This window comes from Medicago sativa, chromosome 2, assembly GCF_051527215.1.
Source record: "Medicago sativa cultivar Bolivia chromosome 2, Bolivia_mono, whole genome shotgun sequence".
Classification (NCBI taxonomy): Eukaryota; Viridiplantae; Streptophyta; class Magnoliopsida; order Fabales; family Fabaceae; genus Medicago; species Medicago sativa.
In genome coordinates, this window is record NC_140750.1 from 47,658,350 (window position 1) to 47,680,308 (window position 21,959).

The 21,959-nt window shown below is 38.7% G+C and overlaps 2 non-coding genes across 2 annotated transcripts; one reads left to right on the forward strand and one right to left on the reverse strand.

Moving 5' to 3' along the window:
• Positions 1-17,127: 17,127 nt before the first annotated feature.
• LOC146947002 (small nucleolar RNA R71) lies at positions 17,128-17,234 on the forward strand. Its single transcript, XR_015029446.1, has one exon. It is a non-coding gene; the product is annotated as a small nucleolar RNA R71 (small nucleolar RNA).
• Positions 17,235-19,887: 2,653 nt separating this feature from the next.
• LOC146947003 (small nucleolar RNA R71) lies at positions 19,888-19,994 on the reverse strand. The gene has a single exon (XR_015029455.1). It is a non-coding gene; the product is annotated as a small nucleolar RNA R71 (small nucleolar RNA).
• Positions 19,995-21,959: the final 1,965 nt, after the last annotated feature.

A 21,959-nucleotide genomic window follows, 5' to 3' on the forward strand; every position in this document is an offset into this window, starting at 1 on the left:
TGTTAATTGGACTAGCTAATATTTGTTCAAGTGTACAGGACCATAATTAAAAGTTACATCATTTATTGGTTCTGAATGAGCAAATAAAGAGCAAAAGGAATCAACAAAATTGAAGCTTAGACGCTCCTGAAGGCACCTTGCTTCTGAAGAGAATAAGCGCTCCTGAAGTAAAGCCGCTCCTGAAGTCAGTAAAGTGCTCCTGAAGAATAGTGCTCCTGAAGACAAGAGGTCTAGAAGCTGCATCATCAGAAGCTGCATTATCAGAAGCTGCGTTATCAGAAGGTGCATCATCAGAAGCCATTTCACCAGAAGCTGCCTCATCAGAAGCCATTTCACCAGAAGCTGAAGATCAACTGAATTTGAGAAATTTAAGGATTCAAGAGCTGTGTCATGGATCGAAATTCATCAAAGGACAACAAAAGATCAGTGGAATTTTGCAACGGTCATTTCAAAGGTATTTGAAGACATGTGCTTGCAATTTTGGACGAAAGTGTTGACATTGTACGAACTGTACAACCACCTTCTCCACTACTCTGTTTTGTGTCCACGCTATAAGACAAGAAAACAGCTCCAGAATACGGCTTCGCCTGCATAGATGTTCCTTTGGATAAGGAATGGATTTCAAATTGGTTCTTCATAGGACAACAACCAAATCAGGCAAAAGAACATTGGTGAAAGATTAAGCTTCAACAACGACTCTTTGATGTGCTGGCAATTTCACAACGTCTCTTTCACACCTTTATATAAGGGAGTGAAGACTTAGAGATTTGGTAATGCTGAACGAAAGACTCACAATATCTTTACAAGTGCCAAACCTCTGCTAAAATTGTTCTGCATTCACTTAGAATTTCTGTGTCTCAAAGTTTCATCTTAGAAATTTCTAAGTTATTGAGTCTGTATCTGATTTGTATTGTGAGCACCTCTGATTGTATATCAAATGTTCAACCTTAAACAATTTTCTGTGTAATTTTGTTTAGTTAGAAGTCTCTTGCAGTTGTGCTTGAGCAGGGAAGTCTCTTGATTGTGTTCTTGAGCAAAGGAAGACTCTTGCAAAGTGTGCTTGAGCAAAGGAAGTCTCTAGCAGGTGTGCTTGAGCAATTGTAATCAGATATTACATTTTAGTGAAATCTCCTTGGAAGTGCAAGGGGGACTGGACTACTTCCGGATTGTGGAAGGAACCAGTATAATTGCTTTGTGTCGTTCTTCTTCTCTCTCTCTGTTTTATTCCGCTGCGTTCAGATTCTGATTATCACTTCAGAAGCTGTTTCACTTAGCTTCTGTTCAGTGTGTTCAGTTTTAGGAGAAACGAAGAATTTTTCAAAACACAATTCAACCCCCTTCTTGTGTTTTTCTCACCTTCAATTGGTATCTAGAGCCTTGGTTCTGTTGATAACACCTAACAGTGTAACAGTCCAAGATCAGAGAAAAACATGTCTGATGAATCTGTTTCTGGAAATGGATCTGGTAACAACAACAAAAGTGTTGCATATGATTACAGTGTTGACAAGAAATCCAGTGTTGGAAAGATTCCAAAGTTCAACGGAGATGCTGAAAAATTTTCTTGGTGGAAAACCAACTTCTATAGTTATATCATGAGCTTAGATGAAAAACTATGGGATATTCTAGAAGATGGTGTCAGTGGCTTAGACCTTGATGAAGAATGAGCTGCTGTGGATAGAAAGAAACATACTCCTGAGTTGAAGAAACTCTATAAGAAGCATCATATTATCAGAGGAGCCCTTGTCACTGCCATACCCAAAGCAGAGTACATGAAGATGAGTGACAAATCCACTGCTAAAGCTATGTTTGCTTCTCTCTGTTCAAACTACGAAGGCAACAAGAAGGTCAAAGAAGCTAAAGCTCTCATGCTTGTACATCAATACGAGTTATTCAAGATGAAGGATGAAGAAACTATTGAGGAGATGTACTCAAGGTTTCAAACCTTAGTCTCTGGGCTACAAATTCTAAAGAAGAGCTATGTTGCTTCTGACCATGTGAGCAAGATACTCAGAAGCTTGCCTGCAAGATGGAGACCAAAGGTGACTGCCATTGAGGAAGCTAAAGATTTAAACACTTTAAGTGTCGAAGATCTTGTTAGTTCTCTCAAAGTTCATGAGTTAAGTCTTAATGAACATGAGTCTACTAAGAAGAGTAAATCAATAGCTCTTCCATCCAAAGGCAAGTCATCAAGAGCTCTCAAAGTGGTTGAATCTGAAGAGGAAGAACAATCAAGTTCAGATTCTGAACCAGATGCTGCTGAAATGGCCATGCTCTCCAACAGACTTCAGTATCTGGCCAAGAAGAACAGAAAGTTTCTAGCTAGAAGGAGTAACTCCAGAAGCTCAAGGAAAGAAGATCAGAAGGGATGCTTCAACTGTAAGAAGCCTGTACACTTTATTGCTGAATGCCCTGATCTTCAGAAGGAGAAGTCAAAGGACAAGTCAAAGAAGTCAACGTTCAGACCAAGCAAATTCAAGAAGCAGATCAAGCAGAGTTTAATGGCAACCTGGGATGATTTGGGAAGTGAATCTGGATCTGATAAAGAGGAAGCTGATGAAGATGCAAAGGTAGCAGTTGGGTTAGTTGCCACAGTAACTTCAGAAGCTGGATCAGAATCAGATTTTGAAGATGAAAATGAGGTATATTCTAAGATTCCCAGAGATGAACTTGTTGAGTCACTTAAAGAAATTCTTACACATTTTGAAGTAAGAACCAATGAGTTGAAGGATTTAGAAGAAAAATATGCTGATTTGGTAAAACAGCAAAAATCAACTCTATTGGATCTGAAAGCTTCTGAACAAGGACTTAGGGGTTTTGACTTCATGTGTAAAACTTATGAAGATCAGCTCAGGTTCTTATGTCAGAAGCTACAAGAAAAGTGTAATGAAAAACCTTTAAGCAACCATGAAATTGCTCTTGAAGATTTTATCATATCTGGCATTGACAGAAGCAGAGTGGCTTCTATGATTTATAGCATTTACAAGAACAATGGCAGAGGAATTGGTTTTCCAGAAGTGAAACTTGAGAAAACCAATCTTAAATATTGTTGTGAATGCATCAAGGAAGGTCTGAAAACCTTCTTTGTACCTGAAGGTGCTGAGTTGGAAACTGCTGTTCAATCAGAACCTGAAGCTTCTGGCTCTAAGGTTAAGATTACTTTAAAGCCAAAGAACTCTAAGCCAAAGGCTATGATCAAATCTGAATCCAAGACTTCAAAGATCAGGATCATGAAATGATCAGAACCTGTTCCTCAGAGTCTGGTGAAACCAAAATCTGAGGTTCTGAAGTCTAAAGTTCAGAAGAAGACAGTTACTGCTTCTGAAGTACCAAAACCTAAGGTGATGGTTAATCAGAAGCAATTCAACTCACAGCACAAGGTACAGGAAGTGAAGAGTAAAACCTCAAGTACTAACCTTTCAGGACCCATAGGACAATGGGTACCTAAATCTGAAAATGTCAATGATGCAGGTATGTCTAAGAGCAGCACCAAAGCAAAGATCATGGTACCTAGACAGCGGTTGCTCAAGACACATGACAGGAGAAAAGTCCAGCTTCCTCAGCCTAACAATGAAGGAAGGAGGAAGTGTGAAATTTGGAGGCAACTAAACTGGCAAGATCATAGGTACAGGAACTATTGGTAATTCCTCTACCTCAATTAATAATGTATGGTTGGTAGATGGTCTTGAACATAACCTTTTGAGCATTAGTCAATTTTGTGATAATGGTTATGATGTGCTTTTTGAGAAAACCAACTGTACTGTAATCAACAAGGAAGACAAATCCATTGTGTTCAAGGGAAAGAGAGTTGATAATGTCTACAAAATCAATTTTTCTGAACTGGCTGATCAGAAGGTGATTTTCCTTCTATCAGTGAATGATAAGAAATGGATGTGGCACAGAAGGTTGGGACATGCTAACTGGAGATTAATCTCTAAGCTTAGTAAGGAAAATTGTGAAATCATCTTTTAAAACCAAAGACATTATTTCAACCTCCAGACCCTTAGAACTATTCCATATTGATTTATTTGGACCAGTTAGTACTGCATCCTTACATGGAAGTAAATATGGATTAGTCATTGTTGATGATTATAGCAGATGGACTTGGGTTAAATTCATAAAGAGTAAAGATGTTGCTTGTGATGTATTCAGTAGTTTCTGCACTCAAATTCAATCTGAAAAAGAATCAAAGATTTTGAAAGTCAGAAGTGATCATGGTGGAGAGTTTGAAAATGAGCCATTTGAAGCTTTTTGTGAAAAACATGGAATTGTCCATGAATTCTCTTCACCTAGAACTCCACAACAAAATGGGGTTGTAGAGAGAAAGAATAGAACTTTACAAGAAATGGCCATAACCATGATTCATGAAAACAATTTACCAAAACATTTTTGGGCAGAAGCAGTGAATACAGCATGTTATGTCCAGAACAGGATCTATATCAGACCTATTTTGGAGAAAACAGCATATGAACTCTTTAAAGGAAGAAAACCCAAAATCTCTTACTTTCATCAATTTGGATGTACATGTTACATTCTTAATAACAAGCTCTACCTAAAGAAATTTGATGCCAAAGCCCAAAGAGGAATCTTCTTAGGTCAAAGACATACAGAGTGTATAATTCAGAAACACTTTGTGTTGAAGAATCTATGCACGTTAAATTTGATGACAAAGAGCTTGAAGATAAAACTTCAAAGCAAGGTGAAAGTGTTGCAGAGATACAGGTTCCTGAAGCTACTCCAGAACCTGATCAGATAGCTGAATCTGAAGAAAGTCCAGAAGCTGAACCCACATCAGAAGCTCAAGATGAAGCTGCTTCTGATGAAGCACAAGATGACTCACATCAAGCAGATCCTCCCAGAAACACATTCAAGCACAAGTCTTCACATCCTGAGGAATTAATCATTGGAAGCAAAGATAGTCTAAGAAGAACAAGATCATACTTCAGACAAGAAGAATCAATGATTGGACTGATCTCAATGATTGAACCTACAACAGTTGATGAAGCACTTTCAGATGATGGATGGATCTTAGCTATGCAAGAAGAGTTGAATCAATTTCAAAGGAATGATGTGTGGGATCTGGTACCCAAACCTCAGCACAAGAACATTATTGGAACAAAATGGGTATTCAGAAACAAGTTGAATGAGCAAGGAGAAGTAACAAGAAATAAAGCCAGACTCGTTGCACAAGGGTATAGTCAACAAGAAGGCATTGATTACACTGAAACATTTGCTCCAGTTGCAAGATTGGAAGCAATCAGGTTACTTCTGTCCTATGCAGTTAATCATGGCATAATATTATATCAGATGGATGTCAAGAGTGCATTTCTTAATGGTGTCATTGAAGAAGAAGTGTATGTCAAGCAACCTCCTGGATTTGAGGATATTAAATATCCTGACCATGTTTTTAAACTGAAGAAATCACTATATGGCTTGAAACAAGCTCCCAGAGCTTGGTATGATAGACTAAGTAATTTCTTAATCAAAAATGATTTTAAAAGAGGACAGGTTGATACAACACTCTTCAGAAGGACCCTTGGGAAAGATATTCTTGTTGTGCAAATATATGTTGATGATATAATATTTGGTTCTACTAATGCATCTCTTTGCAAGGAATTTTCTAAGTTAATGCATGATGAATTTGAAATGAGCATGATGGGAGAGCTGAAGTTCTTCCTGGGCATTCAAATTAATCAATGCAAAGATGGAGTCTATGTTCATCAATCAAAGTGTACAAAGGAGCTTCTGAAGAAGTTCACGCTTGAAGATTGTAAAGTGATGAACACTCCAATGCACCCTACGTGCACCTTAAGCAAAGAAGATGAAGGAGCTAAAGTAGATCAGAAGCTGTACAGAGGTATGATTGGTTCTTTGTTATACCTCACTGCATCTAGGCCAGATATTTTATTCAGTGTATGCTTGTGTGCAAGATACCAATCAGATCCTAGAGAATCTCATATGACTGCTGTCAAGAGAATCTTCAGGTATTTGAAAGGAACAACTAATCTTGGACTCCTTTATAGGAAATTCTTAGATTATAAGCTAATTGGATTCTGTGATGCTGATTATGCTGGTGATAGGATTGAAAGAAAGTCAACCAGTGGCAATTGTCAATTTCTGGGTGATAATCTTATATCCTGGGCTAGCAAAAGACGAACAACTATTGCTATGTCTACAGCAGAAGCAGAATACATTTCAGCTGCAAGTTGTTGTACACAACTACTTTGGATGAAACATCAGTTGGAAGACTATCAGATAATTGCTAACAGTATTCCCATTTATTGTGATAATACTGCTGCTATTTGTTTGTCTAAAAATCCAATTTTGCATTCAAGAGCTAAGCACATTGAAATCAAACACCATTTTATCAGAGACTATGTTCAAAAAGGAATTTTAGATATACAATTCATTGATACTAAAAATCAATGGGCTGATATATTTACTAAGCCTCTAACTGTTGAAAGGTTTGATTTTATAAAGAAAAATTTGAACATGCACTTTGTGTCTGATTAAATGTTTGCTTGCTCCTGAATAGGATTTTAGGTTCTGAAGTTAGTTCAGAAGCAGTAGTTCATCAAAAGCTCGTTAGTGAGATTCTGAGGAAAACTCGCTTCTGATGATGACGTCAGCATCTGAAATCCAGAAGCTGGATTTTATGCTTCTGAATAGTAGAGTTAGTGGAAACGTTGGGAGTTACTTTTTATGGTAACTTCTGGCCCACTAACTTGGTAGTTACTCTTAAAGTTTCTGACGTGGCCTGTCTGTATTGGTGTATAACTAAAAAGGGCAATGATGATTTAATAGCTTTGAAAAGTACTTTCATGCGCCCCCAATTTGTCATTAATGTTATGTTTGTTTGTCTCTTTTGAATTGCAATCGTTTTACTCTTAACACTTTGACAATTCACACACTACTCACTTCACAAACAAACACTTTGTTTTCAAACCTGTACTTGTGAAGTAAGCGCATTCTCTCAACCTTAGAACCCTAAAATCATCATCTTCTTCAAATCTTCTTCAATCAATCAATGGCATCATCAAGCTCAAAAGTTTCAGAATCTACTGCACGAAAGATTCCTGAGTATGACTATAGAGGAAGAAGCATGAAACTAGAAGAATGGGAACTAAAGGTTCAGATAGAAAATCCAATGGATTTCGAATCACTAGCCTTTCATGAGTGTTGGATCAGAAGCTACTATGAAAAGCAAGGACTCATGTAATACTTCAAGATGTTGAATGGACCAACATATGAAGCATTGGTTAGGCACTTCTGGGTAAGAGCGAAAATCTATGACAAAATAGCATCTCTAGCTGAAGAAAGTCAAATGGTTTTGATTTATCCAGAACTGGATGGGAAGACGAGAGAAGAAATGGGACTTGAGCCTTTTACCGGTGTTGAAATCAGGTCCAGTATCTGTGGAATTCCAGTAAGGATTGCTGAATGGCAGTTAGAAGTTGTACTTGGTATAGAAGCTTCTGGAAAATATTCTGGAATTGATCTTTCAAATGCTGCTGAAGAACGCATTTAGAAAGAAAAAGCTAATTTGGTCATATATAATTCCACGAAGGAAGGAAAATATGCTGACTTAAACATGGAAAAGAAGATGCTTCTGAAGATTCAGAATGAAGATTTACTTCCATGTGGTGGAAATGAGAAACCCAATTTGGCTCAAAAAGTCTTTCTCCAGCACTTCATCAAACAGGAAAAGGTGAATGTGCCAAAATACATGTTCAAATATTTGATAGAATGTCTGAAAAAGAGTCAACTACAGAACAGTCCTTGGGTTCCTTATGGAAGACTCTTATCAGAAATATTCTATCAAGGAGGAGTTTTGGACAGGCTAAGCAGTGTTGAAGCCTTCACAGATAAGATGATTGACACTAAGACTGGGAAGTTCATCAATGCTAATACACTCGTGCATATGAAGCTAATCGGTGAGTCACCAAGCTTCAAACTGATTTAAGTGAATCCCATGTCAGGTCTGATCTTATGAGAGATTTTCCACCCATCTGCAAGAAGGATCCTATTGAGGTACAGATGTACTACATCAAAGATCACTATGAGGCAACCAACAAGGTCATTAGGTTGGATGAGGTACCTGAGGAAATGTATGGTGGTGCGGTGCCTCTAGCAAAAGGCAGAAGATCAAAAAGAAAAATGACTGCAGAAGAGTACATGGAAGTTGAAAAATCTGCAAAGAAGGCAAAGGTCACTTCTGATAAGCTTAAGATTGGTGGTTTTGCAATGCCATCAGTTGAAGAAGTAGCTGAACACATCAATTCAAGTGTGATCCTGAGTATTGGTATTGCTCCTGAATAGCCTGCTATACCAAAAAGGAAGAGGAAACCAGCCTTGAGGAGGACCAAGGATTTTCCTCATGTTACCAAGAAAGCTGAAGCTGCTTCTGATTTGGCTTTGAAGGATTTACAAAGGAAGAAGGCAGAAGCTGAAAAAGTCTTGGAAATTGCATCTGAGCTACAAGAGTCTGTAGTTTCAGAAGCTAAGCACTTGATGTTGATGGCAAGTGAGACTGCTCAGAAGGATTCTGATCCTGAACTAGAAGAGGTAGTCAATATATCATCTGATTCCGCATCCTCATCATCATCAGATTCTGATGATGATATACCCATAGGACTCCTTTTTCGAAAATCAGTAAAAAGCCATTCAACATCAACCAAGACCAACAAAAAGCCCTCTCAATCAAGCTCTTATGAACCAGTTGGTCATATAATCAGTCAGAAGTTAGGAGAAATGGCTGAGCAGAGAGACAGAGTCATTGATACTATCCTCCGCCATAACCCTCAACCTATTAACATTCAACCGCTCAACATGATCATACCAGAAAATGTTGAACCTACCTCAGAGAAATCCTCTGAGACAACTCCAGAAGCAGCTGCTTCTGAAAAAGTTGTTTTAGAAAGCCCCCGTCAACAAACACCTGAACCACACAAACCCACATCACCCCCACAACAACATTCACCCATAGCTTACATTGAACCCCAACCTAACATTCAAACTCAACAAACATCACCACAACAACCACCTCAATCTAACCCACAACCAGAGCATACTGAACCACAAGAAGAACAAGCTTTACCCAAACCCACTCCCATGGATATTGACAATCATCAAGTCAATCTCCAAACCTCAACCTCAACCTCACACATTGCTTCTGACCAACCATCATCTTCAACTCCATCTCAACAAATCACCATTTCAGAATCCCATCCTGCTCAAGACCTTATCCTTAGTGATTCTGACCTTGAAACCCTGTAACAACCACCCATAGACATCCTGGAATCTGATTATATGGATGTAGAGCTACTCAAGATCCTCTCTGAAATGCATGATCTGGTGGACCAAAGAAGGACAATTGATCTCACCAATGCATATGAAGAAAGATGGGCATCACTTCAGAAGAAAGCTACTGAGATGATAGAGGCGATAAAGAACAAATGCATCAGAATTAAGGGAGCTACTGTCAGAAGATTGCTAAAGGATCTGAAGCAAAGGCTTAGAGTTGGAGGTCCTAGACTGCTTCTGGCAAACAAGCCATTCTTCTCAGAAGCTGATTACTTGACCAGAGAGGCAAGGATGTTCAAGCTGCTCAGGCAGAGGATGGCACAACAACAGCAGGAAGCTAAAGCAAGGGAACTAGAACTTCTTCAGAGGCAACAAGCTCTTGAAGAACTGGTGAAGAAGCAAGCAGAAGAATTAGAGAAGATGAAGAAACAACAACAAACCAACCCTTAGTTGCACACCTTAGTGTTAATATTTTGTTTGTTGTTTGTTTTAGTTACTTTAGTTCTTGCTTCTGAACATTCCTTGTTTTATCTTTTTACTACTTCTGATGCTTAGTTGATTCTGATTCATGCAATGTCTGGATATTTTTTTTAATTTTACTTAGTTTTTTTTCATACTCTGATTATATTTTTGATGAGATTATAGGTTCTCATTTTAGTTATACTCTCTTCTTGTTTGAGTTTTTCTCAAATCTTTTTGTTGTTATTGCTTTATTTGCTTTTTGCTAATGCAAAAGGGGGAGTATATATGATAGTATTTAAAGGCTCTGAGCCCCATCAATGATATTTGAAAATTTTGAAAAACTTCTTTTTTTTTGTTTTACCTAAAGAGGGGTGCATCAAAAATGAGGGAGTATCAAATTTCAAATAAAAATTAATTGGACCACTCTTCTCATCTATAATTCATTTCATTTAAAGCTCTGATGTTATTATTGTGCGTTAAATGAATTTAATTAACCTGGATAGAACTTAGGGGGAGCTTACAAACCTCACCTTAAAGACTATCAGACTCACGGGGAGTTTGAGCTTACAAACCTCAGATTCTGAGCTTACAAACCTCAGAACCCCAAAGTCAACTTGTTAATTAGATTAACAACAATTGATCAATTTTAAATACTATTGTTTGTCATCATCAAAAAGGGGGAGATTGTTGGAACAAAATGTGTTTGACAATGAACCTTAAAGAGTTTTGATGATAACAAGGTATTAAAAATTGTAAATTGGACTAGCTAATATTTGTTCAAGTGTACAGGACCATAATTAAAATTTACATCATTTATTGGTTCTGAATGAGCAAATAAAGAGCAAAAGGAATCAACAAAATTGAAGCTTAGACGCTCCTGAAGGCAACTTGCTTCTGAAGAGAATAAGCACTCCTGAAGTAAAGCCGCTCCTGAAGTCAGTAAAGTGCTCCTGAAGAATAGTGCTCCTGAAGACAAGAGGTCCAGAAGCTGCATCATCAGAAGCTGCATTATCAGAAGCTGCGTTATCAGAAGCTGCATCATCAGAAGCTGCGTTATCAGAAGCTGCCTCATCATAAGCCATTTCACCAGAAGCTGAAGATCAACTGAATTTGAGAAATTTAAGGATTTAAGAGCTGTGTCATGGATCAAAATTCATCAAAGGACAACAAAAGATCAGTGGAATTTTGCAACGGTCATTTCAAAGGTATTTGAAGACATGTGCTTGCAATTTTGGACAAAATCGTTGACATTGTACGAACTGTACAACCACCTTCTCCACTACTCTGTTTTGTGTCCACACTACAAGACAAGAAAACAGCTCCAGAATACGGCTTCGCCTGCATAGATGTTCCTTTGGATAAGGAATGGATTTCAAATTGGTTCTTCATAGGATAACAACCAAATCAGGCAAAAGATCATTGGTGAAAGATTAAGCTTCAACAACGACTCTTTGATGTGCTGGCAATTTCACAACCTCTCTTTCACACCTCTATATAAGGGAGTGAATACTTAGAGATTTGGTAATGCTGAATGAAAGACTCACAATATCTTTACAAGTGCCAAACCTCTGCTGAAATTGTTCTGCATTCACTTAGAATTTCTGTGTCTCAAAGTTTCATCTTAGAAATTCCAAAGTTATTGAGTCTGTATCTGATTTGTATTGTGAGCACCTCTGATTGTATATCAAGTGTTCAACCTTAAACAATTTTCTGTGTAATTTTGTTTAGTTAGAAGTCTCTTGCAGTTGTGCTTGAGCAGGGAAGTCTCTTGATTGTGTTCTTGAGCAAAGGAAGACTCTTGCAAAGTGTGCTTAAGCAAAGGAAGTCTCTTGGAGGTGTGCTTGAGCAATTGTAATCAGATATTACATTTTAGTGAAATCTCCTTGGAAGTGCAAGGGGGACTGGACTACTTCTGGATTGTGGAAGGAACCAGTATAATTGCTTTGTGTCGTTCTTCTTCTCTCTCTCTGTTTTATTCCGCTGCGTTCAGATTATGATTATCACTTCAGAAGTTGTTTCACTTAGCTTCTGTTCAGTGTGTTCAGTTTTAGGAGAAACGAAGAATTTTTCAAAACACAATTCAACCCCCCTTCTTGTGTTTTTCTCACCTTCACAATTGTCACTATTTGATTCCAAGAATAAAGATGAATGTTTATGATGGAGAGCTACTCTATTTATAGCTTTACAATTGACTTAAAATCTAAGCAACTACAAGGGCTATTCGGTAAAACTAAAACAGAGTAACTTGGGCTTGAAGAAAAGCAGCAAAAGGGCATCTGGAGGGTGGCACGGCCGTGCCACATGTCAGCACCGGCCGTGCCAAGCTTCTGACTTGTGGGAGACATATTTTTGTCTCCGTATCTTCGTATTTTTGTTCTGAATTTGCTCCAGACTCCTTTCTTTTGCTCCAAGACACCTTCCATCATATATTCGTTCCTGAAATATAAAATATGCAATTGTAGTAAAAAGATTCAAAAAGGAAATAAAATTGCAATAAAATAAAATCTAATCTGAAATAAAACTAAACTAAATAATGCATAAAAATAGACTAAATATAGACTCATCAAACTCCCCCACACTTGAATCTTTGCTTGTCCTCAAACAAAAGGCAATAGACATGGCAGCAACAAGAAAGATTAAAGATGGCAACACAATTGAAAAACTCATGCCTCTCATAAGGTTTTATTTCAAGTACACTAATCACGACCTCAAGCATTCCTTGTGAACCTATTCAACCCAACAACAAGTCTTAAGTGAGTGTGTGTGTGCAGTCCAACCCTTTTCTTGCTCCTGTATAAGACAGATATTATGAGGAACAGGTTCTATCCTTAATGCTAAAGTAACCGAAAAAAGTTCTTTCTTCATTTCATATAAGAGAGATGGGAATTTTAAAATTAAATTAGATTAACAATTTAAGCACAAGGGGCTGCAGATTGCTTAGGGGCTATCTATCCTCGTAGGAAGTCTTTTTGGAGGGGATGTCCTTTCCCCCTAGATTCAAGATCACCCTAAGTAGTGCTGCAAAATTTTTTTTATTCATCTCCGCGTAGGAAGTCTTTTTGGAGAGGGTGTCCTTTCCCCCTAGCTTTGACGAATTTATTTCCTCTTTTGAGGGATTTGGAACTTAAGCTCAATTAGGGAGTCACCACCACAATTAGGAAGTTAGGGATTGTCCTTTCCCCCACATGTTGGTGCCATTCTCCCGCCCCATTTTAACACATTATAAAAGAATAAAACAATAAGGCACATTAATTATTTCCCACACAAACTTATACTACTTTTACTCTGAAGACTTTTAAGGGTCTAAGTTAACCCTAAAGATAGAACGTGCTCCTTAAAATACCTACTCATACACGTACTCAAAGATTGCAACTGGGTGCTTTTCTCATTGGAGAATTTTTCACAATAAAACGAGATGTGGGTATAGCAAGAACACAAAAAACACAAGAAACCACTTTCATGTACAAGAAACAACCTTTTTAAGAGAAGACAACAAAAAAATTTATGCCATGATTTACATTAAAAACAAGCTACTTAACCATGCCTTTCGCTATAAAAACAAAACAAAAGAATAAGGTTCAAGGGAGTTTGGAACACTACGGCTCTAGACACTTTATAAGCCCCCCCCCCCCCCCCCCCCCACACTTAGGGGAAGCATTGTCCTTAATGATTCAAAAGAAAAGAAGAAGTAGAGGAAGAAGAAGAAAGAGTAGAAGGGGAAGAAGAAGGAGAAGAAGAGATAAGGGAAGAGAGGAAGAGGAATATTGAGGTCCATAAGGAGGACCTTGGAGATGAAGGTGTTGCATCATCCGGCGAAGCATCTCATTGTTTTCTTGTGTTAAGCAGTTGCCCCTTTGGACATCATTCCTTAGTCCGGAGATTTCAACACCTTGCCTTTGTTGCTCGGTGCTTATCCTCTCAACCTCGGTGCGCATCCATGCCCATCTTTCATTGTCATTAAGCTCTCCGGCTTCATGGCCATGGTGCTCTCCCTCATGGTGCAAGATAGCACCTTATTCTTCATCATGGTGCAAGTTAACTCCTTCTCCCACGTCATGATCTTGCTCCTCAAGAACCTGCACATCATCAACATACAACAAATTTTCTTCCACCTCGGTGGTAGTCCGAATGGGTTAGGAAGTAAAAACAAGATAGGCACATTTAGCTTGAGTTGGTAATGGATGGGTGGACGAGGTTTGATGAAATTCATAGCAATGAGGGTGTCCATGTTAAGTCTATTATTTCTCTCAATCGGTTTGATCCCTTCATCCTCACCCACTCCAAAACACCTAGCTATGTATGTAATGATGCCACCCACCACTATGTCTCCTTTACCGGCTGGTCTAGTACCTACGAAGTCTAGGTAGTCAATCAAATAGAAACAAGTGTTGACGGGGTGGTTATAGAGCATTGCCCACAACATGAAGAGCTCATCGGTTCTACTCGGTTCTACCCCAAATAGTGCAAGTCATTACCCTTTGAAGGTACCTAAGTACGGGGTTGTGAATGTTGCTAGCTTTATTGGCTCTAGTGACGAAGGTTGTAAGGTTGGTGATACGTTCCCAAAAGGAAGTGGGATGATAGGCATCCGGCTTTAGACTAGGATCCCAATGATCATGGATATACCCCTCGTTTGCAAAGCCTAAGGCATCATAAAAGTGCTGTAGAGACATATCATAATCAATATTCATTAGCCTAAAAGAAACTCTATGATTAGGGTTATCAAAATTCAACCTATCTTTAGTAAAAACAATGGAACTCAAAAACTCATAGGTAAAATTCTCATAACCCCTCATAGGTTTCAACATATCGGTCCAACCTAGCTTCCCTATCAGCCTATAAACATCATCTATAAGCTCTATCACATTCAAAGTATGAGAATCATGATATCTAGAAGGATGCAAAGGTTTAGAGATTAGAGTTTTGTACCTGTCCCTTTGCTTGTTGTCTTTGAACGGTATTCCATGATTCTTGACTTGTGCTTGCCTCTTTGGAGGGGGTCCTCCGGAAGATCTTGCTAGTTCCTTGCCACTTCTTCTTGAAGCCATTGACCTTAGGTTGACTTTTGTGTGGATGGGTTGAAGGCTAGGGTTTTGGAAGATTTATGGTAGAAAGGATTGGTTTAGGGTTGGGGTTTATGTTTGAGTAAGGTTTATGAGTTTATTTGTGGAGTTTGGTTAAGGATTTGTGGTTTTTGGGTTAGGTTTTGAGTGAATAGGGTTTTGGTGAATTATGGGTTTGGGTGGATGAAAGTTGTTTTCGATTGGTGGTTTGTGTTTTGAATGGAGTTTGGGATTGATTAGTGGAAGAATTGGATTAATTTGGTGGAGTTTTGATGGAGATATGAAGGTTTGTGGTGTGATGGTTATGGAGGTTTTAGAGAGAAGTATGAAGGTAGAGAGAGGTTTGTGTTTGAGAATGAATAAAGAAGAAGAGAAAAATTATGGTTATAGGCAACAAGAAGTCGGGCACGGCTGTGCCACCCTTGGCACGGGCCGTGCCAACATACTGACTTTGGTTGGCTTTTTGTGTTGTAAAAATCTGGCACGGTCGTGCCAGCCTTAGCACGGGCCGTGCCAACCTTCTGGACACAGGGGCTTCAAAATTTTTCAACTTTCTCGAATCATACTCGGACAATTACCTACAAAACACTTAAAATAAAGAAAAACAAACAAAATAAAGCAAATAAATGTGTCGGTTGCCTCCCACGAAGCGCTCGTTTAAAGTCATTAGCTTGACGGTTAGAAAGAGTCCTTAGAATGGATCAAAGAGATCATGTTGTGTAGATGACGCTATGAAACGTTCTTTCACATCAGGATCTTTAAGCACGCAACAAGAGTAAAGAGCAGGACCTTTCATAACATTTTCCAACTCAAAGCCTGCCATTTTATCACCCACTTGAAAGACAATCCTACCATTTTTAACATCAACAAGAGCTCCCGCAGTGGCGAGGAAAGGTCTACCTAGGATTATGGGGACGTCTTCGTCCTCTTCAATGTCAATGACCACAAAATCAGTTGGGATGTATATCCATTCTATCTTAACAGGTATGTCCTCAACGAATCCGGCTAGTTTCATGGTAGAACGATCAGCTAACTTTAACACTATCTCGGTAGGTTTCAACTCTCCTATTCCCATCCTCTTAAAGAGGGACAAAGGCAGCAAACTAACACTAGCTCCGAAGTCACACAAGGCTTTGTTTATGGTTTCATTCCCAATTTCACAAGGTATGGCAAAGCTACCTGGATCTCTAAGCTTAGGGGTGTCTTCTGAATGATTGCACTAGCGTCCTTAGCCAAGGCTATTGTCTCATTATGCTCTATAGTCTCTTTCTTTGAAAAAAATTTCTTTAAAAACTTAGCATATAGAGGCATCCGAGACAAAACTTCTGCAAAGGGAAGTTTAATGCAAATCTTCCTAAGTATATTCACAAATTTTTTAAATTTACCCTCCAAGTTAAGCTTAGCAAGATTTAAAGGGGATGGAGTTTTGTTCTCATCAAATGGTTTCACAGTTTCATCACCTAAAAGATTGACACTTTCTTTCCCCATGTTTTTAACCTTAGCAATAGTTTCACCTAACTTACTACCCCCGAAAGAAATAGCATTGACATGGGCTTTAGGGTTGGCTTCGGTTTGACCAGGAAAGACTCCCGGTGTTTGAGAAAGGGTGGCCACTTGTTGGGCCACTTGGGAAATTTGGGTTTCAAGCATCTTAGAGTGAGTAGCAATAGAATCAGCTTTGGTGGTGAGTTTGGAAAGAGAATCGTTTAGAAATCCGGTTTGGTTTTTAAGTTCTTGAAGTTGTTTATTTTGGTTGGCAATAGAATTTTCCAACAAAATTTCCAAATTAGATTTCTGAGCGACTCTCTGGTTGATTGCATAGCCAGGTGGTGCTACTTGTCCATAGGGATCTTGATTTTTGTAAAAGTTTTGATTTTGTCTCATCCCTTGGTTGTATTGAGCGTAGTTCATTTGCTCAACACCACTAATAGCACTACCTAGTTGGCAATCAACACCAACATGACCAGTTATACCACAAATTTCACAAGAAGGAGATGTAGAAGCAGAAGTAACAGCACTAACATTTAATTTTTCAAATTTTCAGGTTAGTGCATCAATCTTAGAAGCAAGGTGATCATAGTTAGAGACTTCGTACATACCTGCCTCCTTTTTGGAGGATGAAGAACTAGCGATGGCTCTCTCGTCGGTCCATTTGTACTGATTTTGAGCCATGTTTTCAATCAAGGCATATGCCTCCGTGTAGTTCTTGTTCATTAGAGCTCCACCTGTAGCTGCATCAACAAATATCTTAGTGGTATAAGACAAGCCATTATAAAAGGTGTGGATTATGAGCCACTTCTCTAAACCATGGTGGGGACAAAGTCTAAGTAATTCCTTGAACCGCTCCCACGTATCATAGAGAGATTCCCCATCTTTTTGATTGAACCGTGTAATTTGGTCCCTTTGTTTAGCAATTTTAGAGGGGGGAAGAATCGGGCAAGGAATGCTTGCCTCATTTGACCCCATGAAGTAATGGAACCGACTTCAAGGGAATGGAACCAAGCGCTAGCTCTATCCCTTAAGGAAAAGGGAAAGAGATGAAGTCTTACGGCCTCTTGGTTCTCCTTTAGGGTTCCACTAATTCGTAGGAAAACAGAGATGTGAAGATTGGGATCCTCGGTGGGGGATCCCGAAAACTGATTTTGCTGCACCAGGTTAAGTAAGGCAGGCTTGATTTCAAAGTTGTCATCCTCAACCGTTGGGTACACAATAACAGCTTGTGGCTCAGCCGTAGAGGGCGTTGCACACTCTTTGAGAGTGTGATCAACCATGGCGGTGTTATTTCGTGCGTCTCTCTTTCTTTTATGCAAAAACCTTTTGATCTCGGGAATGAGTATCACTCGATTTCTGGTTCTTCGCATAAAAAATTGAGAACCCAAGAAGCTAACGATAACAAAAAGAAAAGAAAAGAGTAAAAGAAGAAAAAGAAAAGAAAAAGAAGAGAATTCTAATCACTAAGAAAAAGTTAATTAAATTAGTTAACTCCCCGACAACGGCGCCAAAAACTTGATAGGCCAAACCGCAAGTGCACGGTCTATCGAAGTAGTAGTAAAAGAGAGTATCGTTCCGCTAGGGAGTTGTTTAATTTAACTAACTTTAGGAGAATGATTAGAGGAGAAGAAAGTTTATAAAAGAGGAGGTTCAGTTGGTTGAAGTAAATAACAATAATAAAAAGGAGCCTTGGGATCATTGGTTCATCGTAATAACGAATCTTTCACAAACAAGCCTTAAACTTATAACCTTACGTTGGTCTTAATTTCTAAAGACAAGTTTCTCTTTAGCCTATCACATCTCCTTTCGGTCTCAGTGAGTGTGTTCCTCCAACAACCACACCTATTTTCATGGGTGATTGCCTTTGGAATCCTTGAAGCTCGAAACTTTATATGTCTCAAGGTTTGCTAGACTATTTTCATGTTTCGCAATCCTTGTCTAGATTCACTTGTTCGAATATCAAAACTCCACTTTCGTTTTATGAATTGATATTTGGAATAATGAATTAACAATTATCAAACCCTCCACTTTCGTTTCCACATTTTGATAATGGTTAATTCATGTTAAAACGGTGAATCTAGATTAGAAATTAAGGTTACATAAGATTAAGGTTTAAGGCTTGGTTTGATCTGGATTACGTCATTAGACTTATCCAACAATCCCAAGACAAGAGAAGTCTACTCACTCATGTTCATCGTAGACATGGGGGAAGAAGAGAGAAAGCAATAAAATAACAAGAAAGTAAATAAAATAAAAGATGAACTTTACTATGAAAACAATTGTCACTATTTGATTCCAAGAATAAAGATGAATGTTTATGATGGAGAGCTACTCTATTTATAGCTTTACAATTGACTTAAAATCTAAGCAACTACAAGGGCTATTCGATAAAACTAAAACAGAGTAACTTGGGCTTGAAGAAAAGCAGTAAAAGGGCATCTTGAGGGTGGCATGATCGTGCCACATGTTGGCACGGGCCGTGCCAAGCTTCTGACTTGTGGGAGACATATTTTTGTCTCCGTATCTTCGTATTTTTGTTTCGAATTTGCTCCAGACTCCTTTCTTGTGCTCCAAGACACCTTCCATCATATATTCGTTCCTGAAATATAAAATATGCAATTGTAGTAAAAAGATTCAAAAAGAAAATAAAATTGCAATAAAATCAAATCAAATCTTAAATAAAAGTAAACTAAATAATGCATAAAAATAGACTAAATATAGACTCATCAAGGACTAACGTAAAATTATAAGTTTAAGGGTTTGTTTGTGAAGGATTCGTCATTACGATGAACCAATAATCTCATGGCTCTCTTTTTATTATTGTATTTCTTTTCAATCAGCTGAACCTCCTACTTTATAATCTTTCTTCTCCTCTAATCATTCTCTAAAAGTTAATTAAATTGAACAACTCCCTAGCGGAACGATACTCTCTTTTACTACTACTTCGATAGACTGTGCACTTGTGATTTGGCCTATCAAGTTTTTGGCGCCGTTGTCGGGGAGTTAACTAATTTAATTAACTTTTTCTTTTTGATTAGGATTCTTTTATTTTTCTTTTTCTTCTTTTACTCTTTTCTTTTCTTTCTGTTATCATTAACTTCTTGGGTTCTCAATTTTTTATGCAAAAAACCAGAAATCGAGTGGTATTCATTCCCAAGATCAAAAGGTTTTTACATAAAAGAAAGAGAGACGCACGAAATAATACCGCCATGGCTAATCGCACTCTCAAAGAGTATGCAACACAGTCTAGGGCCGAGCCACAAGCTATTATTGTGTACCCAACGGTTGAGGATGACAACTTTGAAATCAAGCCTGCCCTACTTAACTCGGTGCAGCAAAATCAGTTTTCGAGATCCCCCACCGAGGATCCCAATCTTCACATTTCTGTTTTCCTAAGAATTAGTGGAACCATAAAAGAGAACCAAGAGGCTGTAAGACTCCGTCTCTTTCCCTTTTCCTTAAGGGATAGAGCTAGCGTTTGGTTCCATTCCCTTGAAGTCGGTTCCATTACTTCATGGGATCAAATGAGGCAAGCATTCCTTGCCCGATTCTTTCCCCCTCTAAAACTGCTAAACTAAGGGGCCAAATTACACGGTTCGATCAAAAAGATGGGGAATCTCTTTATGATGCGTGGGAGCATTTCAAGAAAATGCTTAGACTTTGTCCCCACCATGGTTTAGAGAAGTGGCTCACAGTCCACACTTTTTATAATGTCTTGTCTTATACCACTAAGATGTCTGTTGATGCAGCTTCAGGTGGAGCTCTAATGAACAAGAACTACACGGAGGCATATGCCTTGATTGAAGATATGGCTCAAAATCATTACAAATGGACCGACGAGAGAGCCATCACCAACTCTTCACCCTCCAAAACGGAGGCAGGTATGTACGAAGTCTCTAACTATGATCACCTTGTTGCTAAGCTTGATGCACTAACTCAAAAATTTGAAAAACTAAATGTTAGTGCCATCACTTCTACTTTTACATCTCCTTCTTATGAAATCTGTGGTATATCTGGTCATGTTGGTGTTGATTGCCAACTAGGTAGTGCTATTAATGGTGTTGAGCAAATGAACTACGCTCAATACAACTAAGGGATGAGGCAAAACCAAAACTTTTATAAAAGAATAAAACAATATGGCACATTAATTATTTCCCACACAAACTTATACTACTTTTACTCTGAAGACTTTTAAGGGTCTAAGTTAACCCTAAAGATAGAACGTGCTCCTTAAAATACCTACTCATACACTTACTCAAAGATTGCAACTGAGTGCTTTTCTCATTGGAGAATTTTTCACAATAAAACGAGATGTGGGTATAGCAAGAACACAAAAAACACAAGAAACCACTTTCATGTACAAGAAACAACCTTTTTAAGAGAAGACAACAAAAAAATTTATGCCATGATTTACATTAAAAACAAGCTACTTAACCATGCCTTTCGCTATAAAAACAAAACAAAAGAATAAAGTTCAAGGGAGTTTGGAACACTACGGCTCTAGACACTTTATAAGCCCCCCCCCCCCCCCCCCACACACACACACACACTTAGGGGAAGCATTGTCCTTAATGATTCAAAAGAAAAGAAGAAGAAGAAAGAGTAGAAGGGGAAGAAGAAGGAGAAGAAGAGATAAGGGAAGAGAGGAAGAGGAAAGCTCACAATTTATTGAGGTCCATAAGGAGGACCTTGGAGATGAAGGTGTTGCATCATCCGGCGGAGCATCTCATTGTTTTCTTGTGTTAAGCGGTTGCCCCTTTGGACATCATTCCTTAGTCCGGAGATTTCAACGCCTTGCCTTTGTTGCTCGGTGCTTATCCTCTCAACCTCGGTGCGCATCCATGCCCATCTTTCATTGTCATTAAGCTCTCCGGCTTCATGGCCATGGTGCTCTCCCTCATGGTGCAAGTTAGCACCTTATTCTTCATCATGGTGCAAGTTAACACCTTCTCCCACGTCATGATCTTGCTCCTCAAGAACCTGCACATCATCAACATACAACAAATTTTCTTCCACCTCGGTGGTAGTCCGAATGGGTTAGGAAGTAAAAACAAGATAGGCACATTTAGCTTGAGTTGGTAATGGATGGGTGGACGAGGTTTGATGAAATTCATAGCAATGAGGGTGTCCATGTTAAGTCTATTATTTCTCTCAATCGGTTTGATCCCTTCATCCTCACCCACTCCAAAACACCTAGCTATGTATGTAATGATGCCACCCACCACTATGTCTCCTTTACCGGCTGGTCTAGTACCTACGAAGTCTAGGTAGTCAATCAAATAGAAACAAGTGTTGACGGGGTGGTTATAGAGCATTGCCCACAACATGAAGAGCTCATCGGTTCTACTCGGTTCTACCCCAAATAGTGCAAGTCATTACCCTTTGAAGGTACCTAAGTACGGGGTTATGAATGTTGCTAGCTTTATTGGCTCTAGTGACGAAGGTTGTAAGGTTGGTGATACGTTCCCAAAAGGAAGTGGGATGATAGGCATCCGGCTTTAGACTAGGATCCCAATGATCATGGATATACCCCTCGTTTGCAAAGCCTAAGGCATCATAAAAGTGCTGTAGAGACATATCATAATCAATATTCATTAGCCTAAAAGAAACTCTATGATTAGGGTTATCAAAATTCAACCTATC